The following is a 12,273-nucleotide window of genomic DNA, read 5'->3' as shown; positions in this document are numbered from 1 at the left end:
GGAACCAGTGAAGAGGAAGAGGAGGGAGATACAGAGAAGGTCAGGGGAGGAAGAGGTGGGGGCTGGAGAAGGGCCACTTTCTTCAGCATCACTCACTTTCTCTTTTGGCACACCCTAACGCCCTGGCCTCGTTTCACAACTACTAGACCCTTTCCGCACACATCACACTTGCTGACCAGGGCGTGAACCCAGTGCGTGGATAAAGCACCCTTAAACCCTTTGCAGTGCGTCCATGCCTGTTGCAGTTCATAGTTTTGGGGTCTCCTCTGGTTAGAGCCTGGCCCATTCCGATTTTGTTTTCTCCTGTAGGTTCGTCCAGGATAAAGAAGGAAGATGTATACTGGCGGTCGGACACCAAGAACGCCAGCGCTCAGCTTTTTACGTTCCCCGTGGCAGCCACCGCGCACGCGCCACTCCCTGCCAAAGAGTGGGCGGAGGAGTGGGCGGGGCTAGTGTCACTAGGGCCAATCGGAGGCGAGATCCCCCGCCCTCCCGGCTGGTGGACCCAGCTTGACCCCGGTGGTGGGCGGAGGAGGCGGGGCCAGTCGCGCGGCCGCGGAGGGGGCGGGGCCCGGGGCTTGGAGGCGGAGCCTAGGGCTGTCAGTCCCCGCTCCCGCCGCGCCGCTGCCACCGCAGCCGCTGTTCCTTACCTGCTGTGGCCCGGGTGACTGCCAGCGCTGCCAATCGCTGCCCGCCGCCCTAGCATCCCAAGCCGCCTTCCGTCGTGCTGGACCGGCGCGCAGGTAAGGCTGGCCGCGCTGCCCAGACCTCGCGTCCTCCTCGGCATCTTTCCGTCGCGCGGGCGCCCCCTCCGGACTGTGTCAGCCCCGCGGCTCACCCTGGCCGCCCGGGGGCGGTCCCGGGGGGCGGGACGACAGTCTTCCCATCCCCCTCCCCCCACCCCCCACCTCCCAGCGCCGCGCCTTTCTCCAGGGTCCCCGGGCCAAGCCTCCGCATCCCCCTCGTGGGGCTGGTCCCAGGCCTCCCCATCCCGGGCCGATTACACAATCCCAGGGTCTAGGGGCGGGGGGTACCTCCCCGAGCCTCCACCCCACACCTGTCCCCGAAACGCCCTCCCAGGCAGAGGGCAGAGACCCAGCACGGCAGCGGGCGGGGAAAGTTTCACTTTGTGGTCCGGGTTTGTTGACATCGAGAGATGCGGGGAGACGAAGGCTGAGCCGTGAGGATGCGCCTATGCGAGCGGCGTTCCCTTTGCCCCCGGGTGGCCCTGGTCCAGGTTTCCTTTCCAGAAGTCCTGCCGAGAGCCCTGTTCCGGGCCGGAGGCTACTGCAGGGCACACGGGTCTCGCCGCCCTAGCCCCTGGATTGCAGCAATCCGGGGGCATCTCAGCCTCCCGCTCTTCCTCCTTTCGTAATGTAGCATTGGCATTTGGACCAGGTAGGCGAATTTACTTAGCATTTCCCTGACACTTATATTTGTGAGGTGCTGTGCCATCCCTAATTAGTTATTAACAAGGTGAGAAAGCAAAATAGATCCTGAAACGCATAGCTAATGCCTTTAGTCTAGCAACTCTTTAAAGAACCGCCGAGAGCTTTAGGCTGGGTGCGGAGGAGTGAGGTGCGTTCGGCCAAGGTGCTGCTGGGAGAGCTCTTGTGTGTCTGCTCATTCAGTGTCTTCTCGTTGCCTGGGGAGGCTTTGGTCACGACAAGCTTTTCTATCCCTGCTTATGCTGTTTATTGAGGGTCGCCAGTCTATGGTAGGTTTTTTTTTGTGTGTGTGTTTTTTTTCCTCCCCCACTTAAGCAAAGGAGGAATTTAGAAGTATTTCTGGCGAAGTAGTCAAGGAAAAAAAAAACCACCTGGAGGTTCAAATAACTTTAGATACTTGTCTGCTTTACTAGGTTACCCATCCTGTGCAGAAAACCTTGGCTCTTCCTGTTCTCTCCCCATCTTCCTGGTAGGACTATCCAACTGGGAAGGCATTACTGGTTCCTCATTTAGCCCACAGACCCCTTGCTACCTGCGGTTTACAGAACTGCCTAGGAACATCCTTTAAGAGTGGGCTTAATTAGCATTTTTATCTGCCCATTAAGCAATACAACTTGAACTCTCTTGCAATCAAGCTCTGTTGTAGTGTTGAATCTTTAATAACATCTAATTCATTTTAATAGTATTTCTATAATAATCTTTCTATTAGCATGCCAGATCTGCAATACCAGTACTTTTAGTATAGAAGCAGCTATTTACTGGAAATATTATCATGGTAAAAACAATTCTCCAACAGATTTGCAGCCCGCTTTACTTAGATAATTATTACTAGAGGCTGTTAAGGTTTTTTATTCTTTGGTGTAGTAGGTGTTATAATGCTTTTGATCCATGAGGTCATTATGAGGTCATCCCTCCCTGGGAGTGATGGTTTCAGCCACTGTGTCACATAAATGTTTTTGGACTAATACTGTCAGAGATTTCCCCACATTCTGACTTCTTTTTGGGCAGGGTTAAGAGCTACCAAGAATTAATTTGATTTGCCAGCCTAAATTTTTTTTAATATATATTTTATTGATTTTTTACAGAGAGGAAGAGAGAGAGGGATAGAGAGTTAGAAACATCGATAAGCTGCCTCCTGCACACCCCCTACTGGGGATGTGCCTGCAACCAAGGTACATGCCCTTGACCGGAATCGAACCTGGGACCCTTGAGTCCGCAGGCTGACGCTCTATCCACTGAGCCAAACCGGTTTTGGCGCCAGCCTAAATTTTAAGAAGGATACTATTGATTGTATTTGGGGGTTTATATTAGAGCTCTGATGGTGATTGTATTAGCACATGTACCAGACACTGTTTTTGGTGTTTTACAGATACTAATTTTCCTAATAACCCTTTAAGGAAGGTTGTTATAATTACCCCACATTTCAGATGATGGAATTGAGGCCCAGTGCTTGATTCAGGTTGCACAGTTAAGTAAATGACAGCCAGACTCTAGGCAAAGCAGCCTGAGTTGAGTCCAAGTCCTTAACCACTGTGCTATCCTGCCTCTGCAGATTATTCTTTCAACAGGTATTTTATTTCTGCCTGCTGCCTGTACACCACTGCATTCTGCACTGCGGGGAAGAGAAGGCATTTCACAGTGTAATAACAAGCACTGGCTTAGGAGCTTTTGTTGTGTCTTAACTCTGCCACCAGCTCATCTGTGATTTTGAGCGAGATACCTGATCTCGCTGCCTTCTATTTCCTGGTTGGTGGAATAACAGCAATTGCAGCAGATGAACTAACTGGCCTTCACCTCCTGGGGAGCTGCAGAGATGAGTCAATGCATGTAAGAATGAAATGTCCTCCTCCCTAAGGTACAGGATAAGATCAGGTGTCAAGTGAGTGGGGGGTGTGCCCACGTGGTCTGGTGCAGGCGTCACGGAGAAGGCCCAGAAGCCATGCACCCTATGCTGCCAGTGGCAACTATGGGAGTGCAATGGTTGAGAGACTTCATCTTAAACACTTCAGTATTGTTTTTATTCTGTTGCCATCAGCATTGTTTCTTTTGTAATTAAACAAAAACAACAACAACAACAACAACAACAACAAAATCATCCTATAGAGTGGGGTAACCATGTGCAGGACGACATGAGGAGCTTTTCTGAGGGACCATTTGGCATCACTTTGCAGAAGGCCAGAGGTCAGAAAACAGCAAGGCCCAGGAAGGAGTTCCCAGAATCCTGGAAAGTCAGGGTTGAAAAGGAACTTGAAGGTCATTGAATTTAGCACTCTCCTTCTCTTTCCTCCCTCCACCGTCTCTCCAGTGGATAAATCCCCCAGGTGTGCACACCTGTCCCTCTCAGTGCTCATCCTACTCTTGCTGGGACACCTCCTGAACCAAACGTTTGGTGTGCGTCATTAATCTGTGCCCCAAAGAAACTGGGGTTGCACCTGGTGATAAGGAATTGGAAACGGCAGGAAAATTCTGGGCCCTCTGGCTTTTACTCTTGAAAGATCACCATTGATATGAAACCTGGATTGAAGGGGAAACATTAAACCAGGGAGACCAGCTAGGAGGCCTTGGCCAGAATCTAGGATTGAGGTGATCCAGACTGAGACAGGTGGTAGCATGCGATGACAGAGGAAGGAATGGACCCAGTGCCTGCCTGTCCACAAGCCTCAAAGAGGAGAGACAAGTCAGCATCTCCCTAGGGTGAAGGGGTGTTGGGAGCACCACTGAGTGGAGCTGAGGGCCTGGCAGGGTGGGGAGGAGAGACAGTATGGATGGATATCCCCCAGAGCCGATGAGAGACTGTGGCTGATGTAAGGCCTCTGCAGACCAGAAGACAGACTTTCCTTCTTCTCAAGAAGGGAGTGGACCATTTAAATATCGTGGGAAACTCCCTTTGCCTAATGAAGAAATAGAACAGTATTTTCCCTTGGGTGTTGCAACCTCTTACACTGGCTCCTTGGGCCTGGTGCTGAGCTTCATGGTCACAGTGGGAGCCTGTGTATTTGAAGTTGTGTCAGGAGGACACGTTGGCGATGCTTTTCCCCCTGATTTTGTTGAGAAATCGTTTGGGGGACTCTGTTCTTCAGCGACTCCAGTTAAATAAGCACCGCAGAGCCAGCACGAAGCCCGGGGAGTGCTCAGAAAACCAGCGGAGGGCTTTCCTGCCAGTGCTCGTTGTGTGGCACGTGGGTGGCGGCTGGAGCTGAATAGCCCACTGACAGGAAAACAGGATAATTTGGAGGAAATAAATAAGATTTACACAGGAAACCACAAAGGCAGAAAAAATAGTTGTAAGTTCACTTTTCTCTTGTTATTCTATATGTTTCTGGTTTAGGATGCAACATTTCTCAAATACTCATATTTATAAATTTATACGTTGAAATATGTCGTCTAATCATGTCTGTGGAAATTAATTGTATAATCTCATTTTTTTTCTTGCCAGGACAATATTGGTCTTGGTTTTTCAATATCTTGTAGGCCAATGCTTCTGAAACAGGGGCAGTGTTTGGAGGTATTGTTGGTTGGGGTACGTGCTACTCACATCTAGTTGGGTAGAGACTGGGAATGATTCTGAACATCCCACAATGCACAGGACAGCCCTACACCAAGGAACTGTTTAGCCCAAACTTAATAGTCCTAAGGCTGAAAAACTCCACTGTAGACGATAACACAGTTCGTTGTTAGGAGTAAATTGAAGAAAGGGAAAGAGGAAGAAGACGGAAATATAAAGTGTTCCTTGACTCCTTGAAAGTGGTAGCAGCACCCTCATGTCTGACACGCAGGAGAAAGAACCAGCAAGCTGTCAGAACGCAGGCGCTTGCCTGCCACCCAGGAGCTATTTCCATAACTGGATTGCTCAACACAGAGGTTTGGAACAGGAAGTAGAGGTCCTCGCCGTGGGATGAGGCTGTAGGGTAATTTGTGGAGGCCGAAGGGTTTATGGGCCAAGAAGGGAAGCTCGGTCCTGCCAGAATACATTTGAAAAGATCTAGGGAATTTTTCAAAGGTGATTTTGTTGGGGACACTGAGTGTCGCGCTTAGAAGATACAATCTCTGCTCGGGGAGTGCATGGACCTACTAGGCTGTTGGTCTGAGCACTTCCCAGCTTCTTCTGTGTGCAGAGTGGAGAGGGAAGAACACTTGGTTTTATTTTGAGGTTGTATCTGTGTCCTCCCCAACCCTTCTTTAAAAGCTTTTTTATTATGGAAAAATTTAAACATATGCAAAAATCAAGGAAAGCGTTTAATGAACCTTTATTTACCCAATGCTCAGCTTCCATGATTGTCACCTCCTGGCTGATCTTGATATGTACCCCACGCACCTTAGGCTCCCCACCCTTGTAAATCTATAAATTAGCTTAAATAATTACCGATCGCCTGCCTACGAGGAGAGACTTGGCAGTAAAGGAGATAAGTGGTTTTCTGGTGCTTGGGTCTCCCTGGAGGAAAACTGATATTGGACATGCATGTTTATAACAGTCATGAGGGCCGGAGAAATAGGAACAGGCCCAGGCAGATCTGGGATGGGGGTCAGCTCTTCTAGGTGGGAAAGTACAGGGGATCAGAGACAAGTTTCTTTCTTTTTTCTTTTTTTAAGCCTCACAGGTGGAGAAGCCTGCTTAGAGTTCTCTGCTGGTAGAAATAGGTTTCTGGGTTCTGCAGTTGAGGGTCCTCTCAGTTCCAGGAGGGAGCATCCTTTGTGGATTTCCTTTTAGGATGAACCCTCTTCTGTTTCAAGCCCCTCCAGGTATGTGCCGTGTGGTGCAAAGCCCAAGTGTGTGGCCCCCTGGCACAGACCTGACGGGTGGTCACTGATCCTCTCTTCCTTGGAAAGCACAGGGCAGGGGAGGGGTGGGAGAGGCAGTGTTTCCAGTGCTCCCAGGGCAGGGGAGGGTGGGAGAGGCAGTGTTTCCAGTGCTCCCAGGGCAGGGGAGGTGGGAGAGGCAGTGTTTCCAGTGCTCCCAGGGCAGGGGAGGTGGGAGAGGCAGTGTTTCCAGTGCTCCCAGGGCAGGGGAGGGTGGGAGAGGCAGTGTTTCCAGTGCTCCCAGGGCAGGGGAGGGTGGGAGAGGCAGTGTTTCCAGTGCTCCCAGGGCAGGGGAGGGGTGGGAGAGGCAGTGTTTCCAGTGCTCCCAGGGCAGGGGAGGAGTGGGAGAGAGGCAATGTTTCCAGTGCTCCCAGGGCAGGGCAGGGGAGGGGTGGGAGAGAGGCAATGTTTCCAGTGCTCCCAGGGCAGGGAAGGGGTGGGAGAGAGGCAATGTTTCCAGTGCTCCCAGGGCAGGGGAGGGGTGGGAGAGGCAGTGTTTCCAGTGCTCCCAGGGCAGGGGAGGTGGGAGAGGCAGTGTTTCCAGTGCTCCCAGGGCAGGGGAGGGGTGGGAGAGAGGCAATGTTTCCAGTGCTCCCAGGGCAGGGGAGGGGTGGGAGAGGCAGTGTTTCCAGTGCTCCCAGGGCAGGGGAGGTGGGAGAGGCAATGTTTCCAGTGCTCCCAGGGCAGGGGAGGGGTGGGAGAGGCAGTGTTTCCAGTGCTCCCAGGGCAGGGGAGGTGGGAGAGGCAGTGTTTCCAGTGCTCCCAGGGCAGGGGAGGGTGGGAGAGGCAGTGTTTCCAGTGCTCCCAGGGCAGGGGAGGTGGGAGAGGCAGTGTTTCCAGTGCTCCCAGGGCAGGGGAGGGGTGGGAGAGAGGCAATGTTTCCAGTGCTCCCAGGGCAGGGCAGGGGAGGGGTGGGAGAGAGGCAATGTTTCCAGTGCTCCCAGGGCAGGGGAGGGGTGGGAGAGAGGCAGTGTTTCCAGTGCTCCCAGGGCAGGGGAGGGGTGGGAGAGGCAGTGTTTCCAGTGCTCCCAGGGCAGGGGAGGTGGGAGAGGCAGTGTTTCCAGTGCTCCCAGGGCAGGGGAGGTGGGAGAGAGGCAGTGTTTCCAGTGCTCCCAGGGCAGGGGAGGTGGGAGAGAGGCAGTGTTTCCAGTGCTCCCAGGGCAGGGGAGGTGGGAGAGAGGCAGTGTTTCCAGTGCTCCCAGGGCAGGGGAGGGGTGGGAGAGAGGCAATGTTTCCAGTGCTCCCAGGGCAGGGGAGGTGGGAGAGAGGCAGTGTTTCCAGTGCTCCCAGGGCAGGGGAGGGTGGGAGAGAGGCAGTGTTTCCAGTGCTCCCAGGGCAGGGGAGGGGTGGGAGAGAGGCAATGTTTCCAGTGCTCCCAGGGCAGGGGAGGGGTGGGAGAGGCAGTGTTTCCAGTGCTCACAGGGCAGGGGAGGGGTGGGAGAGGCAGTGTTTCCAGTGCTCCCAGGGCAGGGGAGGGGTGGGAGAGGCAGTGTTTCCAGTGCTCCCAGGGCAGGGGAGGGGTGGGAGAGGCAGTGTTTCCAGTGCTCTCGGATTCTCTTCTGCTGCAGTTCCTCCCCAGCTTCTGTTTGCGGAGGGAGGGCTGTCCTGTTGCAACCATTAGAACCCACACCAGACAAAGGGTATTGCAGTCCTCTCTTTGCAAACAGGGCTTTCTTTTCCCACTTGTGTCTCCTTGAGCTCCAGGAGTTTTTTTTTTTTAGGTCATTGGAAAATTGGCATGTATTTTCTTAACTCAGTGCTGTGTTGTAATATGCATACAAAAAAGTAGCTTCAAAAGTTGAGAGAGTTCTTGAATAATCAGATAATTGATGTCTATGGATTTTAATTAATGCTGGTTTCTACAAACGTAGACATTCTGGACTAAGTTCACAAGCACCTGCATTAATGTGCAGACCCAGGCCCCTGAATGGCTGTACTCCCATCTGTATTTTACTTATGAGATGCATTTTTAACTTCCCCTCATTTCCAGAGCTTTAGGTTGCATTAGTTCACTAGGAATGTCCTGTATCACAAGCGTAGATTTGCAGGTATCATGCCTTTCAGTGGGAGGGCAGCTCTTCATCTATTAATAACAGTTACCTACTCTGTGCCTCCGTGATGTACCACATTGACTCTAAGGCAAGCACGTCAAACTCAAAGGCTAACACGGGCCAAATAAACTAGGTTTAATTTTATGTGGGCCGCAAAAAACCAAAAGCTCCAATTTTTAAAGAAATGTAGGTTTATTTCAATGGAGACATGCTGAATACAAAGGGCTGAAATAAATGAGTAATCATTAACATAAAATAATAGAACATTTTAATAAAAATTAATATTTTTTCTTGAACATTAACTTACCAGACACCGAATGACTGCACAAATTAATAAGCGTAATGCAAATAAACCTATTTTATTCTCTGAACGTGAAATATTTCCTGTTACGCAGACCAAACAAGTCAGTCCAAGACTAATGACGAGGCCATCGGCTGCTAAAATAATCGCTGCTAGTATTAGTGGAGAGAAATGGTGCGCCTGCGCGTAAAGTGCGTAAGGGAAACGAATGCAACACGGTTATAGTAATCAGTCATTAGTGAACGGTGTAGTTCTTATTAATAATTATGTATAACAGGATATTGTAAAAATTAAGTTAGGAAATTTTTATTAAAATGTTTCTTACATACCATTATATTGGCTGGGCCGCAAAAATATTCATTGTGGGTTGCATGCGGCCCATGGGCCATGAGTTTGATATGCTTGCTCTAAGGGTTCCTACCTTAGAACTATTTTAGGTGGGAATTTATACAGTAAGTACTTAACATCATTGAGAGGTTCTCAGAAGCTATCACTTTAAGAGAAATGATGTATAATGAAACCATATATGTATAATGACATTTATTGTGTGCTTCCTGTAGTGCTAGGTACTGTTTAGTTGTTGTGATACATAGGTGAACAAAAACAAAGTTTCTTCTCTCAAAGAGCTTATATTTTGGTGGGGAAAATAGACAGCTCCAGACAAAAAAGCAAGTAAATATAAAATATGTGAGGTGCTGATGAATGCCACGAAGAAAAATAAACTGGGGAAGGAGACACAGAGTGGACGTATGGAATAGTGATGTTATGTTAGTGAGGTTGTTTAAGGAATGCCTCTTGGTAAAGTAATAGTTGAGCAAAGATATGAATGAAGTGAGGAGTGAGCCATGAGGAAACCTAGGGGTGGAGCATTCCCTACAGAGGGTTTAGCAAGTGCAAAGGCCCTGAGGTAGCAATATGCTTGACCTGTTTGAAGAATAGCAAGAAGGTTGTTGTGGCTGGAATGCAACAAATAATAGAAGAGGGGGAGGTGGAGGGAATGTAGGACCTCACAGCTATGTTAAAGACCTTGGATTTTATTCTAGTGAGATAGGAAACATTGGAAGATGTTGAGCATGGGTGACATGATCTGGCTTCTGTTTTTAAAAATGTAAATGCTACCCAGCTGGCATGGCTCAGTGGTTGAGCATCAACCTATTAATCAGGAGGTCATGGTTTGATTCTCAGTCAGGGCACATGCCCGGGCTCGATCCCATTTGGGGCATGCAGGAGGCAGCCAATCAATGATTCTCTCTCATCATTGATGTTTCTATCTCTTTCTCCCTCTCCCTTCCTCTCTGAAATCAATAAAAAATATATTTAAAAAATGTTAATGCTGTATGTAGAATAGACTTTAAGGCAGCTAAGTTGTATGGAGGACAAGTAATTCAAAGGTGATGTAATAGTCCATATAAAATTCAGTGGCAACTTGGACTAGGGTGGAGGTGGTGGAAGTGGATAGTTCTGAATATGTACATATGTATATATGTATACATATATTTAAATTTTTATTGATTTCAGAGAGAGAGAGAGAGAGAGAGAGAGAGAGAGAGAGAGAGAGAGAAACATCAATGATGAGAGAGAATAATTGATCAGCTACCTCCTGCACGCTGCCCACCGGGGATCAAGCTCGCAACCCAGGCATGTGCCCTGACCGGCAATAGAATTGTGATCTCCTGGTTCATGGGTTGACGCTCAGCCACTGTGTCTCACAGGCCGGGCCAGTTCTGAATATATTTTGAATGTAGTGTTGACAGAACTTGGTGATGCATTTGGTATCGGATGTGAGAGAAGGAGAGGAATCAAGATGATTCCAGCCCTTGAATATAAACATTGCTGCAGTAGTTAGCATTTCCCACTCTCTTCCTGGAAAACATTCAAAAGCAACAAGGAAGGTAAAAAAAAAAAAAGAAAAGAAAAAAGAAAAGAAAAGAAAACCTTGCAAATTCCATTTCCGGCAAAATTAAGAGAGAAATTTAATCCATAGACATCAAAATGTTGGTTAAGATTGTCCCAAATAAATGAGGTCAGGTGGAAGCCATGTGGGCAGAAATGAAGGGAAGCAGCACAGAGATGGCGAGAGAGCCCAGCAGCAGTAGATCTCAGAAAGTACCAGAAGAGCCATATTATTTAAGGGGAAAAGTGCACCCTGATGTGAAAAGCTAGAGCTCTTATTGCAGCAACTGTTGTGGGAACTAGATGTACAGCTGGTGGAAGAAACCCTCCCAGATGCAGTTTGATTCAAAGAAGCATAAGAAGAGGGGTTGTATAAGGACTCACCTGGGTGAGCTGCCATATTTGTGGGAGGTAGTATGTCTCTGTGGTGACAGGGTCATGAAAACGGCATCTCAGCCATTATCCCCTCCCCTGCCAAGAGGAGCCTCCTGCAAACAGCTGCGAGGAAAACACATTCACTCAATGATAATGAAGAAAGGAAACCATAGACTTCTGTTTCTGATAATGATATGCAAGGCTTTTGGGATCGGAGTTCTCAGTGAAAAATATTAAAATGTTGGATACCTATTTTTAAATTTAAAAAATTTTAGATTTTCTTAACAGACTAAACAACCAAGAAGAGAAAAAAGAACTGTTATTCCAAAATCTATGGTCAAGGGGAAACCTAGAGAGATGTGCAGATCACTAGAACACTTAAGTTGCTTTTGCCCTGGGAACATTTGCTGATCATAATAAACATGGGCTTTGGTTGTGGCAGCCTTGCAGGAAAGGAGGTTAGAAGTCAAAGTTCACTGCTTGCCTAAGTTGGAAAGTCTCCTAAGAGACTCTCTCGGTATAAAGTTGGAACTCTTCAGGGTAAAGGTGAACCAGGAGTAAAACCACATCTCCCCGCCCCTAAGGGACAGCAGGGAAGGTTGCTCAGGTACCGAGCAGAGTGAGAAGAAACAGAAATGGTAAGTTGTGGTCACGGGCCAGCTTTTGCACAGATTTTGAGGATGGTTTTATAACACCTTGATCCAGAGAAACGCAAGCCATGAATTGGGTTTAAGGTGTTTCCAGGTTGCTTCTGCACCCTGCGTCCCCTACCCCAATACCTGGCAGAATCAAAGAAGAATATTCTCTGGAGGGTGACATCTTCCTAATGTTCCAGAGCCAATGAGTAGTCAAGTCAGAAAGAGCAGAGCAGAGGAGGAAACAAAACATGGTAAGAGAACCAGCAGAAACAAGCGATAGAAAAAAACCAGATTTACAAATCCTTTATGTATTTAATTATCAGAGACAAATAAATATGTTTCTGATGTTCATAGAAATAAAGGCAAGCTTGTAAATATCTCCAGGGAATGTGTAACAATTAAAAGTGGCTTGGCAGATTTGAAAAAGACCAAATCAATATTCTAGAAATAAAAATACAAAACTGAAATTTAAGCCCTAGCTGGTTTGACTCAGTGGATAGAGCATCAGCCTGCAGACTGAAGGAATCCGGGTTCGGTTCTGGTCAAGGGCACATGCCTTGGTTGTGGGTTTGATACCCAGTAGGGGGCGTGCAGGAGGCAGCCGATCAATGATTCTCTCCCATCATTGATGTTTCTATCTTCTCCCTTTCCTTTCCTAAAAAATAAAAATAAAAAAAAATACAAAACTGAAATTTAAAAAGTTAATGGTTTACCAGTAGACAGCATATTAGACAAAATCAAAGAAACTAGTGAGTTGGATAAGTTATCAG

General features: G+C 48.3%; 1 protein-coding gene across 2 annotated transcripts in view; it reads left to right on the top strand.

Moving 5' to 3' along the window:
- The first annotated feature begins 607 nt into the window (after positions 1-607).
- Positions 608-12,273, top strand: part of HIVEP3 (HIVEP zinc finger 3) — a 402,195-nt gene continuing 390,529 nt past the window's right edge. For both annotated transcript variants that reach the window (XM_079777696.1, XM_079777695.1), the window contains exon 1: positions 608-743. The gene's annotated coding sequence lies outside the window, so the exon portion shown is untranslated. The remainder of the gene's footprint in view (positions 744-12,273) is intronic.

The sequence above is a fragment of the Cnephaeus nilssonii genome (genome assembly GCF_951640355.1).
Source record: "Cnephaeus nilssonii genome assembly, chromosome: 7".
NCBI classification, from domain to species: domain Eukaryota; kingdom Metazoa; phylum Chordata; class Mammalia; order Chiroptera; family Vespertilionidae; genus Cnephaeus; species Cnephaeus nilssonii.
The sequence above is the reverse complement of the archived record's forward strand: the minus strand, read 5'-3'. Positions and strand labels throughout refer to the sequence as shown.